Source organism: Globicephala melas, chromosome 6 (assembly GCF_963455315.2).
Source record: "Globicephala melas chromosome 6, mGloMel1.2, whole genome shotgun sequence".
In the NCBI taxonomy this organism is placed as follows: Eukaryota; Metazoa; Chordata; class Mammalia; order Artiodactyla; family Delphinidae; genus Globicephala; species Globicephala melas.
Window position 1 is genome coordinate 83,521,196 of NC_083319.1, and position 14,613 is coordinate 83,535,808.

The window sequence follows — 14,613 nt, forward strand, 5'->3', positions numbered from 1 at the left end:
AATATCTAGATTCAATCATTTCAAAGCTATGGAAGATCAAAGACAGTGTCTTGCTTACGCTAGGAGAAAGGAGCTCTCCCATCATTGAAAGGACATCTTTTGGGTGCTTGGGAAGAAATAAGAGAAAATGTGTATTAAGGAGGAGGTGAAAGGTGGAGAATATTCAGGAGATAATTGTAAGCATACAGCTTTGGGGAAAATAGCAAGGAAAAAATACCCATGAAGCTACCTATATAGCTATAGAGTATAATGATCCAGAGCAAGGATATTGGTATCAAACAGTACTGGATTTGAGTCCCAGTTCTACCCGTTGACTACCACTAAGCTTTAAGCAAGTTTCTGAGTCACTCTACAACCCAGTCTCCTCATCTGTAAAATGGGAACATTACCAGACCTACATCATGGGTTTTTGGATGAATTAAATACTTCAGTGTACACACAGTTACTATCACAGTCTAGCACATAATAACCACTCAATGAATATTAGTTGTATTATTATTTTTTAATGGGCTGAGTAGCTCCACCTGCATAGATGTTTTGCTATACATCAATCCTGTTAATCTTTAAGTCCCATTGGACTGCAAAAGTTTTAAGAAAGTTCTAGAGGAAAGTAAGAATCCCTCGGTGAGTTGCCAGAGAGCTGATAGTACAGAGGCAAGTGTCAGACAGTGGTCGCTTCCTGTCTCTGAGGAGCTTCAGCTTTGCCTCTAGATGATCTTGGTGTCTAGATGACCCTATAATTCTAAGAAGTGCTGATGCCTTCACTCCCCTGTTTAATATCTCTTTGCAGCAGAACTGGTGACTGACCCATGGGAAGCATCAGAATTGCTGGCCAGCACACCGCCCTCCTCACCTGTTTTCATACACTCACCTGAGTTGTCATCCACCCCCTTTGAGAAAACGCGAGTCATAGCTGTGTATCCTGCAATATCTAATGATACTTGCTTTGTGTTCCTGAAGGATGGAGCACAATTTCACCAACTCCTCTTAATATGACCTCGGCCAAGGCCAAGTTACTTATGCAATCTGAATTTCCAGACCCTCATCTCTACATACAGGGCCCAGGAGGGAATCAGATGGCCCACTCAACCTGAGGTGTTGGGGAGATTTCAATAAAAGGATTATCTACAGGGTGTGTGCAGGGTTTGAAGAAACCTGTCCCACACTCAATATATCAATAGATCTCAACATATATATATATATATACTCACCTATGCACGTAATGTTAACTGTAATGTCAGGCTTTCTATTTTTGTTTTTGATTTTTAGGTTTTGGATTAAGTGTTTATTTACTCCACATTCCTTAGCAGAGTTTTTAGCAACCGAACTTCAGTCTGCTCTTTCCCAAACTTTACCTAGTCCATGGGATATCGTCTACAGCTAATTATGTTGTTGGCTTAGAGGGGCACATGTGTCAGCATCAACTTTTCCACAATTACCAAAAGGGTGAAATATCCTTATAGAAAAAAGAAGGGAAGACTCGGGGGCCATAGTCTTCACAAGGATTTGAGCACCACATATAACGGAGCAAATTTCCAGAGAGCACCAATAGCTTGATCTTTGGAAGGAGGGCTTTCTGAGTTCACAAACAGGCAGACATTTGTTAGCTAGCCCAGCAACAAACCTCTGCTCTGGTCAGTCAGTTTCACTAAATTAGTCTTAAAAACAACCAGTAAAAGGTACCAATCATTCTACTTAACTATGTGGCTAAGCATCTATTATTAATCAGAGCACATACTTCTAGAAGAGTAAATGGGGTCTCAAAGAGCTGAGCTCGATAAGTCCCATACTGCAGTCAGTCACTCCTGTGCTTGGTACCACGAGAAAAATGGAATGATTGATCGGAACCGCACACAAAAGATAGATGGTCTCTCTGCGCTCTCTCAGACCTCTTTTCCTTCTCCCATGGTAGCATGTCTGAAAATGCTAAGTGGAAATATATTTTTGTATAAGAAGCAAATATACCTTTGTTTTAAATGCTCATTTGTGAGAGGTTAAACCCTGGTAGCTTGCAAAAATCAAGAGAAGAAAACTTGCTGAGCATTTCTGCTATGTCACTTTTCAGCTATATTTTCTTTAATAGGAAGAGATTTCTGGTAGGGCTATGTGCTGCAGTTAGATTGGAAATTTAGGGTGTCTTTACAATTATGTTCTGATGTGATTGGAAAAGCATCTTATGTGCCATGAGATGTTTTGATCATAAATATATTTCAGAATGCAGGTAAAAAGGCAAAGTTCTGTTCTCCCTGCATCTACATGATGAGACACATGGCAAGCTGAAGTAACAGCAGGGTGTGATCTGAGTGAACCCTTTAAGGAAACACTGTCTTGTCCTCATTTCTGCTCAATAGTAAACGCCAAATGCCACAGCTCTGTTAACATAATCTCTCGGTCACTTGATCCAGGAACCTCAACGTGCTTTACCAACGTTAGCCTGTTGATCCCAACAAGAGCCCGAGGAAGTCACCAGACTGCCCCTTCATGTCATTTTAGGTGAATTCACAGATAAATGCCAATTTAGTCACTGCTCAGGGCCTGAGAAAGTGAGTTCTCATTCCTCTTCCAACAGGGCGTAGGTATCAAGGTATCATCACTAGGGCATTGGTAATGCTCCTGGCAGGCGTTCAGGGCCTCGACAAAATAGGTGGCCGAGTGCCCAGTTGTCTCTGATCCCTGAGAAGGAAGAAGCAAGAGCTGGCATAGGGACAGGCACCCACGTGGCCCATTAGACCAGGGGTCACTGTCTCGACTGCACATTGGAGTCACTCGGAGGACTTCAGGAGTCAGTGGTGCCTGGATCTCACCTTCAGAAGTTTTGATTCAATTGGACTGAGGTGTGGCTTGGGTCTGGGGATTTTTTAGAGCACAGGTGATTCTAATATGGATGCAAAGTTGGGAACCACTACTGAGGTCAGGAGTTCCACCAACAACCATGCTTTTCAGGGGTTTTTGCTTTGGAAAGACCCTGTTTTGCTAGTGAACAGCAGACTCTGATGGAATTTTAAAGAAGTTATTTGATTCCAACTTTATGGTGGTCGCGCATATGCCTGATGACTGCGGGCCTTGCACTAAGGGTTGTGTGCTGGTGTTTTTCAGACTGTGGGCAGTGGCTTCCTAGTAGGTGATGAAATAGATTTAAATGGTTGCAACTGGCACTTTTTATTTAAAAATAAATGAAATAGAGTCAAAAACATCAGTCCACCACAAATAACAAGAGTATCATTTTGTAAAACGTTTTGTTTCTGTGCATGTGCATGTATATAAAGTTGTATTGGGTCCCTATGTAAAATGTTAAAAGTTTATCTTAATGAAGATCATGGTCAAAAAAGTGTATAGAACTTTAATGCTAATACCCCAAATGTGAAATGTATCTCTTCTCTTTTACATGAGAAATCTGGGGCTCTGAAAGAGTTCATAACTTTCTCCAAGTTTACCCAGATACACCCAGGAATGGCGATTCAGAGTTCAAGTTCAGGCATGCGTGTCTGCAAGGCCTGAGTTCCCTCTGTTACGCTAGGATGCCTTACTACCATCCACCACCCAAGCTTACACCAATGTCATTGGCCTATCTTTAAGTTTCCTCTTGCCTTGATGCACAAATTAGACAGACAGACAGCTAACAGAGGAAAGTAAAGTGAAACAATCTGAAGTCCTTTCCTTTTAAACTTCTACCAAGGGAAGGAGGCTCACCTGCTCTTATTCCAGGGCTTCTCAGCCTTGGACCAGGAGTGCTTTCTCTGCTCCAGCCTGGTTTCTCCTCCTCGCATTAACAGGGAGTTGAAGAGCACCTTATATTGTCCTGCCTGTGATAACCCCATATGCTCTTGCAGATGACACTTGGGGGGGTCCTCAAGAACAGATTCACAACATACTAAAATGGTAACAGCTCATTCCCTCTGAAGAAGCACAAGTTCCCTTAAAACCGATTCAAATCCAACTGGTTGTGAGCTCTGAGTGTACTAAGCAGTGCTGAAAATTTTTTTTTAAAGTAAACTCGTTACTGAAGCATAACATACATATAGAAAAAGGACTTAAACCATAAGGGCACAATGCAACGACTTATACACTGAACACGCCATGTAACCATCACCCACATCAAGAAAGAATGCAGTAGAGCACCCAGAAGCCCTTCAATGCCCCCTTCCTGTCACTAACCGCCACATGAGTAACCACAGCCCTGAATTTTTTTTTTTTTTTTTTTTTTTTGCGGTACGCGGGCCTCTCACTGTCGTGGCCTCTCCCATTGCGGAGCACAGGCTCCGGACGCGCAGGCTCAGCGGCCATGGCTCACGGGCCTAGCCGCTCGACAGCATGTGGGATCTTCCCGGACCTGGGCACGAACCCGTGTCCCCTGCATCGGCAGGCGGACTCTCAACCACTGCGCCACCAGGGAAGTCCAACCCTGACTTTTAATCATAACTTGTTGCCTATTTTGAATTTTTTAATAAATGGAATAATCATACTCTTCCATGCCTGTTTGTCTTCTTACATTCAACATGGTATTCATAAGCTTCACCCACATTGTGTGGTTATAGTTTGTCTATTGCCATTGCCATTTAATATTCCATTATATTAATATACAACAGCGGGTTAACCCATTCATCTATTATGGCCATTTGGATATTTTCCAATTTGAAGTTCTGAACATTTCAGTGCTGCTATGAATATTCTGCTACACATCTTTTGGTGAGCATATGTTTGCATTTCTGTTATTTATTAGGAATGGAATTGTTGGACAAAGGTATGCATATGTTCAGGTTCAATAGTTCCTTCAAAAGGTTTTCCAACACTGTACGTTTTTCTTTCCCACCAACAGTGTTAGGAAAGTTCCAGTTGCTTCACATCTTCACCAAACTTGGTATTTTCTGTCTTTCTCATCTTAGCCATCCTGAGCTTGGGTTGAGTGTGTGTGTGGTGGGTGGTGTGCAAGCACGCACTTGTGTCTGTTTAGAGTTTACCATATTTTTTAAAAATCGATTTCACTGAGGTACAATTTATATACAAGGAATTACATCCATTTAGAATATAAAATTCAATGAGCTTTGACAGATGTTTACACCCATAAAACCACTGCCTCAATCAACACAGAATATTTCCGTTACCCCAAGTTTCTTCATGCCCCTTCTTCATTTTCTAGGAGAGAGACTGGAGCAAGGAAGAGCTTCTGTTCCTGGTTGTGGGGTAGCCTGCTCCCCAGTCCCCGGGAGAGCAGGCTCTTTTCTTCACTGCTGGAAGAATGCAGTTTCTACGGTGCTGGGTTCCTGCAGGGCACAACTTTCCCCAGCTCTTGACTCAGGCAGTATTGGCCAGAGACCCCAGAGAGTAGAGCATTAATTGCATTAATTGTATTTAATTTCAGTTGGAATAAACTTAAATGTAAATATTTGCATAGAATTAATGGCTACCATATTGTACAATGCAGGTTTTGATTTTACTAAAAGTTTATTTCAGAATTATTGCATGTTATACAAATATCTCTTTTGTACAAATGAGTTTCATGGACTATGAGTGTCTTAGGGACAGATTCTTGACTTATTCAGGACATTTCACTATTTTCTTTACTTAGGAAAGCAAAAACCGAACTCTGCATTCAAATAATCTTCTCCCTACCAATTTTTAGTAATAATACACCTGTGGCAAGTCCTTGACTCTCTCTGTGATTTGTGTTAAAACTTCAAGCTCTGGGAATCAAGCAGATCCTTTTTTAATTGAAGTATAGTTGACTTACAGTGTTGTGTTAGTTTCCAGTGTAAAGTGATTCAATTATACATATATAAGTGTATATATATATATATATTCTTTTTCAGAGTCTTTTCTGTTAGTTGATTACAAGATAATGAATACAGTTCCTTGCGCTATATAGTAAGACCTCGTTGTTTATCTATTTTTTATATGGTAGTTTGTATCTGCTAATCCCAAACTCCTAATTTATCCTTCTCCCCTCTTTCCCCTTTGGTAACCATAAGTTTGTTTTCTGTGCAAACAGGCCCATTGTTGATTTTCATCTCTGGGTCTTCCCATCTGTGTTATGGTGAGCAAGCCCATTGGTCTTCCTGCGTTTCATCTTCGTCATCTGCATAACTGGGATATGAGATCTATTTCATGAGTGTCTGACACATCCTAGCCCCTCCATAAATGTGAGTTCTTGCCCACACTCCCTTGATCTGTTGAACCATGCTGATAAATACCCCTATTCCATAGAATTTTATTGTCATATGAACCCTCTGGAAAGTGCAAAGCATTACAAAAAGAAAAATGTGAAGTGTTATTCCCTGTGTTAGTACGAGTAGGAGAAGAAATAGTCATTCCATGAGCTGAGGTCCCTGAAATAAGGTATAATTCATATAGGGGAGAAGGGGTCTGAGAGCTGTGGCTACCGCGACAAGCAAGTCCTAACTGGGTGCAGGGGGAGGAGGCTGCTGGCAGGTCCCAAGGGGTGGGTGCGGAAAGAGAGGAAGGAGGTAGAAAACAGGTGCACTGAGCATCACCTATGGGCTGGGTGTTGGCTGTGTGTTTTATTGACAACACGGTTCACTGCTGTTTATTGATTGCTCAGTGGAACTCAGGCCAGAAACTGCTAAAACATTTAATGCTCACAAAAATAAATAGCACTGCTATCCCCATTTTACAAATAAATCTAAGGTCTAGAAAGGAAAAATAACTTCCCCAGGGCCACATAGCTAGCTGACGTATGTGCCCAGCTTAGTGTGGTTCCATATCGTACGCCCTTGACCACTATGTAATTTATCCCTGCTTCCATGTGCTTTCCTACATAATCCTCTCGAACTCCATAAAGTAGACTCTACCCCCTTTTATAGATGGGAAGCAGACTTCAGAGTTGAAATAACATTTCCCTCCCAAACTCGTAGATCTGGAATTCCACTAGGAGAACAAGGGTTTGGACCCAGCGATTTTGACTCCACATCCAGGACACTTTCCATCATAGTATGTAGTAATAATGAAGATATTAAGAACTCACATTATTAAGACCTACTATGTGCCAGGCACTATTTTACACATTCTACGTGTAGAATTTATTTTGTCCTCATAAAAAATTTAAATATTTTTGCAATATCATCCCCATTTACAGACAATGAAACAGAAGCACAGAATGGTTAAATACTTTGCAGGGTGCATAGTAGATACAGAAGTTGGGATCTGAACTTGAGCAATGTGCCTCCAGAGTCTCTTTTCAATCACTGTGTTAGAAGCAACCCCAGTGTCAGGGTGTCTCTGCCACAGGTAGTCTAGTCTCTGGGACTACACAAAGGCATCTGGGCAGGGTTGAAAGCCATGCGGTGAAATGAATATCTGAAGAAAGGAATAATAAAATGGACAATTGCAGGTGACAGAGCTTCGAGAAAAGCAGCAAGCTCTTTAACTGAGAAGGACTGTCATGGTTTTTTATGGTCCACAGAATTGCTTTGCTTTAATTCTAACACACAAAACTGGCCTTGCTCTATCAACAGTGGAAATCACTCACATCTAGAACTGACGTGAGAAGCTGATTTATTTTCATTGTTCATTACAGCAATTCAGTGCAATTTATTTAGGACCACTGTCTCTCACTCAGAGGGAAACTCATAATGCAAACACATTAATCTTGGGAGACAGTATCTTGGATACCAGCAGTTTGGATAATTAGATTGTTACTCTCAGCATGCATGGCCTGTTATAAGCAAGAAAGAAGCTTATCAGATTCTAATAACCCTTAGTGAATATTATACAAACTACTATACACAAAGACATTCACAATTTGCAAAGAAAATTCCATAACTTAGACTCTTCTTTGCCTCCCTTCTTTGCCAAGTGGAGGTCCAATAGATATTTTTCTCTTATAACTGAAAGGCCATATTCTGTCATCAGCAGCCTGGCTGGAACATTTTTTATTGATTCTCTAAAGGTTCTTCATGAAAGAAAATTTGAAATTAAAACCAGGAGCAGTGTGACCTTGAAATCACTAGGGCTTAGGTTCAGAGACAAAATCCATCAAATATATTGGTAACGCTCTATTGATTTGTGTAAGCTGAACCCTCAGACACCTACTGACTTTCAGCCAATAGAGTCCCCCAACGAGGGTCTCAGAAAACAATGGTTCAGATGATGAAGAGGTCTTGGCACAAAACCTCAAGCTTAAACCACCCTCCTAGTTGGATATGAAGAAGCACCTGGGATTGATAACCCTCCTGCTATTTCCCCTGGCCAACCACAAGATGTGACTCTGTCTTCGATATGGACAGTACAATACATATTTGGATACAGATGTTCAGAGAAAGTGACTAGGCCAGACGGTCAAGCTCTCAGGAGTAAAAAAGTCACCAGAAGTCCACAAACAGCTGTTTTACCTCAAAGATACTGGAAGTTGTGCCTCCCTCTTACGTGCTTCCGCTCTCTGATCTACATTTTACACTACTGAGTTCCAGTCTACTACCATGATTTTGTGGATCTGACCCAGATTTTTTATTCTTGTGAGTTACCTCACTCCTCCCCACTGGCCTGAATCATTGCCCTCACCACTATTGACATCACCTACCTCTGACCTCAGACAGCTGCCCATTGGGTGTAGAATTCCACATTGCTTAGGTGGACTGTCACTTCTATCCAGCTCAGTTTTTCTGCACAGTGTTCCATGAACCAGGGAGCTATGGAAAATGTTGTGGCCCCAAAGATTTTCCTCAAGTTCTGTCTTTTGGCAAATGGAAGTAGAGAAGGCCAAGTGGGCAAGACTCTAAGCCTCCAACTAGCCTCAGTCTCAATCAGAGGTCCATTTTTAACTGAGTTATTTTAGGTTGTGTTTGAACAAAAGGATCCTGATGCTACAATGAAATGCTTGACAACACTGATCTAAGGGAAATGGCAAGGCTTGAAGGAGTTAAATCTATTCTACATGCTCCTGCTGAGAGCACCACTCTCAGCCTTCTTTCCTTCTCCTTGTGTGTTTTCTTCCAAACATAAAGATATTATTAGTCTTTCCTCTTGTCTTGTCATTGCTGCATGTGTTATTGTCATTGTTTATAGAACCTATCTCTCATTTCCCATTTCCCGTTTGCTTTTGTGTCTCCATCTAAGCCGTTTCCCAACCTGGAAGGCTCTCCCCCTGCCAAAACATTTCTCTTGATAGGGAAGGACTCCCCTTATGTGTTCTATCAGCACAATGCACGTATATTCCTGCTCTGAGCACAGGGCATATATATGGCAAACACTGATTCTCAACCCAAGATGAACCAGGATTTTAATCAACTCTGTGGGCCCCCTTTCCTAACCTTTAAGAAGGGTGTGATGATATTTAACTCACAAGTTTATTGTAAGAATTAGAGGAAATGATGTATATAAAAGTGTCAGGGAGGGCCTTCACTTTATAGGCATTTTAAGAAATCGGCTCCCCTTCCCTGTACACAGCTATCTTGCCTCCTGACTTTGTGCTATTACAGGGCAAGAAATGGAACTCAGTAACAGTTTAATGGACATAAGTATTATTTATTGTGAGTTTACTATATGCAACATGCTGCTTCCAGCACTTTCCCTTTCTTAGCTCACTTAATCCTCACGAGAAATTCATGGGATAGGTTTTATTTATTAGTCCCATTTTGAAAAAGAGAAAACTGAGGTGCGGAAAGGTTATGTAGCTTGCCCGACTTACTCTACACAGAGAGTAAAGTTGAGATTAGGTCCGGGTTGAGTGTCATCTGAACACATGCACTTATCTCAGTATATTACCTTTAGTGATTGATCATTAACTATTCGTTGTGTGTTGAAGGTTCAGCTCAAAATGCCACTTCCTTTCTCAGGTTGTTTCAACCCGCAGTGATTTCTCCTTCCTCTGGACTCCCTTTTGTGCTGTCAGTGTTTCTCATCCATATTCAGGTGTTTTTTGTTCCGCCCATCCAGCCCACCCCAACTAAATTGTAAGTTCCTGACCTGGCACCGGGCAGCTTCTAAATAAATACGTGTCAACTGGATAATGACTGACATGACTGACATTTATTATGGAATATATAAGTCTGAATACTCCTGACTAAAACAAAATACATTTTAAAAAACAATAGTATTCATTCATTCTTCCATTCAACCATCAAAGTACCTACAATATCTTAAACAAGCCAAGAAAAATTATGAACTTTAAAATGAGCAAAAAGTTTTGTTTACTATATCTCCTCTCTAGCACATCTTTCTGGGGGTTTTCCTCTGCCTTTTATTGATTTTGAGCTATTTCAAAACTTTGTAAATTGAAGAATACCGATAGTAATGCAAATGAGTCTTGCCCATAGAAATGCAAATACATTATGTCCTGTGGAACACAATTGATTATTGCCCTGTGGGTAGGCTAGTTTTATATTTATTTTAAGGTTTATTTCATTATCCCTTACTGCTCATCTATTTCTCATTCTTTGAATACTCCTTGAACCTGCTGTTATATCTTACTAATTTCCTCATTAATTAATAATTAAAGCCTCTGATATGGGTTCATTTTATATTTGCTTTATTTATATTTATTGATATTTGAAATTCATGATTTTACCTTTTCAAAAAAAGTATCTTTTTATAGACATTATAAAGTGCTCAAAATGAAACATGTCTATGCAAGGTCCCAAGTAAGCATGCGAACCTCCAAACACAAATCTAGATTCTGTCTCTTAGCTATAAGTTTCTAGAGTGTCTTTTCACTTTGGAGATTTTTTTTAATTCAGATATTTTTACATACCATGAAATTCACCTTTTAAACTACACAGCTCATTGGGTTTTAGTATATATCAGTACTGCGTTCCTTTTCACGGCTGAATAATATTCCATTATGTGGATATACCACATTTTGTTTATGCATTCATCTGTTGATGGACACGTGGGTTGTTTTCATTTTTTGGCTATTATGAATGATGGTGTTATGAGCCTTTGAATATAAGTTTTTTGTGGACATATGTTTTCAGTTCTCTTGTGTATATACCTAGGAGTGAAATTGCTGGGTCATAATGTAACTCTACGTTTAACTTTTTGAGGAACTGCCAGGCTTTTTTCCAAAGTGGGTGCCCTGCCTGCAACACTAGGAAGTTTCCAATTTCTCCACATCCTCATGGAGGAGGTTTCTTTTTGCAAATAGTGAAAGAAAAACATCTGAGAAAGCAAAGCCCTGAAAAGTAGCTAAGGTAACTCCTGAGTAGTTACCATCATGCACATCTCACAGGCACCTAGGAAAATGCCATCCTGCACCAAAGATGCTGGGCTCCACTGGCTCTTTCTCAAGGGGAGCACTCTTTCCCCTACACTCTGCAGCCCCAACTGTGACAATTTCCAGCTGAATATCAGCATTTGCTTTTCCTCATTGATATTTTTTCTTGGCTCATGGGATGAGGCTGGGTGATTTTATAACTGTACCAAGTCCAATTTAACATATCCACACCTGGAGACTCCTGAGAGCCACTGGGAGCTCTGAGATGTGGCAGAGGTCCTGTCCTTAAAGCCATAATCCTCCTGTGGCTGACCCGATTGGCTACCGTTATCCTCATTTTAACTCTTGGGAACCTTATGACTAAATTTTGCTTAAATAACATAGCTCTTTAAGCCAGCACAATAACATAGCTCTTTAAGCTAAAGCCCAGGCTGGGTACTGAGAAAATTGCTCTGAGAGCAAATATGAGTCCTAATAGAATAATAAATTCTCCAACCTATGTCCAGACCTTTCTCCGGGCAGTTTGCCAGTGCCTGTGCCGTGGCTGACAAGGGTAAGTGTGGGAAGTGGAGAGAGAGAAATGTGCTGTAGGCTGGCCAGAACTTGTGTGAGCTCAGAGATTTTAGTTTTTGGCTTCCTCTTCCAAGGCTTATGCAGTGAGTGACATGAGTAACAGGGCATCCCAGGCTCCTCACATCCACCTTGTGGATCTTCCAGCTAAGAATGTGTTTCAGCCAGCCTATCTGGGACGGCAATCGAGTTTGCCGCTGGAAGCCTGGGCTTTGGTGTGGTTTCACACCAGGCCTCTCAGCTGTGCCCTTTAAAGTTTCATCACTCCCAACCAGCTGTTATTTCACTGCCTGTGGTTTTCTGTCTAACAGTCTCTAAGAAGATTAATAGTTCCACGGCTAATGGGATGGTGATTTGAACACAAATTGCAGCCAACTCCAAGCGAACGCCGACAGAATTCTCTTGCAGGCTGAGGGGTCCTTAGGATCTTGGAAAACTGAAACTGGCTTCCTCAGAATGAGAGTTCTATGTCTTTCTGAGTTGATAATAATAAGCATAGCCAGGTCCTCTGTGTAGATCTCCTGAGAACAACAATGACTTCACACTAGTTATGGCAGATCAGTTCCCCTCAAGCCTTTTGAGTCTGTGTCTTTTGAGCTGAAGAAATAAAAGAATTCATTTAGAGCAGTGGTTTTTCTGCATGGAGAGCAAAGGACAGCTGTTTGCATATTGGTCTTTTTAGCTACAGATATTCCAAAGTTATTCCGTGATTCTCAAACACACCAGCTTCTTTGCAGATGGGTCTAATAGGTCCAATAGTCACCACTATTGACTTCCCATCTCTGGGTGATGAATCCTCTGTGGCCAGAGGCTGTCCTCTCTTCCTGAGTTCTGTCCTGACATCCTCTCCACAGGACTCTACTGTCATTCCTGTGGACCTCCTTTCTGTCCTCGGAACTGCTATTTGGGGTCATCAGTTTCCTCGTTGTGTGTGTCCAGGCGCCTCAATTAACTTATAAAGAAAGGTGATAAAGTAATAAATATTCGTTGGACATCTACCTTTGTGTATTTGATTTCACTTAATCTTCAGAAATGAGCATTATAATTCCCATTTTACAGATGACAAACCTGAGACCCCACACAACTTAGGTCATTTGCCCAAAGTCACACAGCTCATGGTCAAGCTTAGATTCAAAGCCCAGGTTGGGTGATTCCAAATCTCAGGCTTGATCCACCAACCTATATCTGGGGATAAACACTATAGACATGATCTGTCATGTGTCTTAGACCTCTCACACTATAGTGCAGTATCTTGTTCTGCTAAATACTCAAGGTTTCCGTTACTGATGTGGGCTGTCTGACAGATATATGGACATATCCTTGGACCCTAGAAGCCACGCATAATATATATCAGGTCATGTCAGGTCAAAATGAGATCAGTACTACAAGATCATAAACAAAGACATATTTTTAAAGCCTAAACTAGCTTGTCATGAACACATCTTTCCATTTCCAACTGGATTCTAACCAAACCATATTAGGTTACATTAAGCCCTACATATATGGGAAAACCCATTTTCCGCTAAACCAATTAACGGGGTCATGTTTCACAATTATTGCTGTAATCAAGCTAATGTGTTATTAAGAAAACTGAAATAATTGGTTATGATCTGGTTACTTTGGTCAATAAATAATTGAACTGAGTGAACATTAAGGAAAATCTAATCCATTATTCTGCACTGAGTCAGTCCACAATATGGAACATGAAGTTGTATGTACTGAATTTTAGGGCTAATAGGAGTGTTCTGACATCATTTCCTTCAACTTTGCAAATAAGACTAAACCATGTGCTAACCCTCTCCACTTTCCTTTATGGCTTCCAATATGCTTTATCTTTGATGGCCTTTTTCCTTTCCCGGGGTACCCCATGCTCCCTCCCAACTTTGCACATGCTAGTCCTTGTTAGCCCAGTTATGTCCTACTCATCCTTTGAATCTACACTCTTTTTTTTTTTTTGGCTGCACCACACAGCTTGCAGGATCTCAGTTCCCTGACCAGGGATTGAATCCGGGCCCCGACAGTGAAAGCTCGGAATCCTAGAAACCAGGCCACCATGGGGCTTCCCTGGTGGCGCAGTGGTTGAGAGTCCGCCTGCCGATGCAGCGGACACAGGTTCGTGCCCCGGTCTGGGAAGATCCCACATGCCACGGAGCGGCTGGGCCCGTGAGCCATGGCCACTGAGCCTGCGCGTCCGGAGCCTGTGCTCCGCAACGGGAGAGGCCACAACAGTGAGAGGCCCGCTTACCGCAAAAACAAACAAGCAAACAAACAAAAAACCCCACCATGGAACTCCCAGATCTTTACTCAATTTTAATTTTCTCAGGGAAACCTTACCTAAAGCCCCATAATGTGTATTCTTAATAGCACCAAAATCTCCCCTTCGTATCAAGCATCCCAGTTATAGTCTGATGTCTAATGTCTTATTAATGTCTGTCTCCTCTACCAGTGTAATAGCCATAAAGGGTCAGAATCATGGGCTTTGGGCTTTTTTGGAGGGAGGGAGTTTTGTCCTCGTTATATCTCTAACACCCGCCAGAGTACAATCACACAGTAGGTGCTCAATAAATATCTGTAGATTGAATGACTCTATAGAGGCATGAATAAATGAAGGGGAAAGACAAATAACAGTTACTGAGTGCCTGTTGTGTGTGTTCCTCACAACAATTTTGTGAGAAAGTCATCCCACCCATATGTTTTTTCAAAAGAGGAAACACAGTGCAAGGGACTGACTTTTTTCTGGCAAAACCTTGAACTCGGACCTATCACTATATAAATCTATAAGAGTGTGAATCCACTGCTCTTTCCACCAAAGCCTTCCTTTTATTTTTAAATACTAGTGCATCCTGAATTCCACTTTCACTTTTTAAGGCTGACCTCAG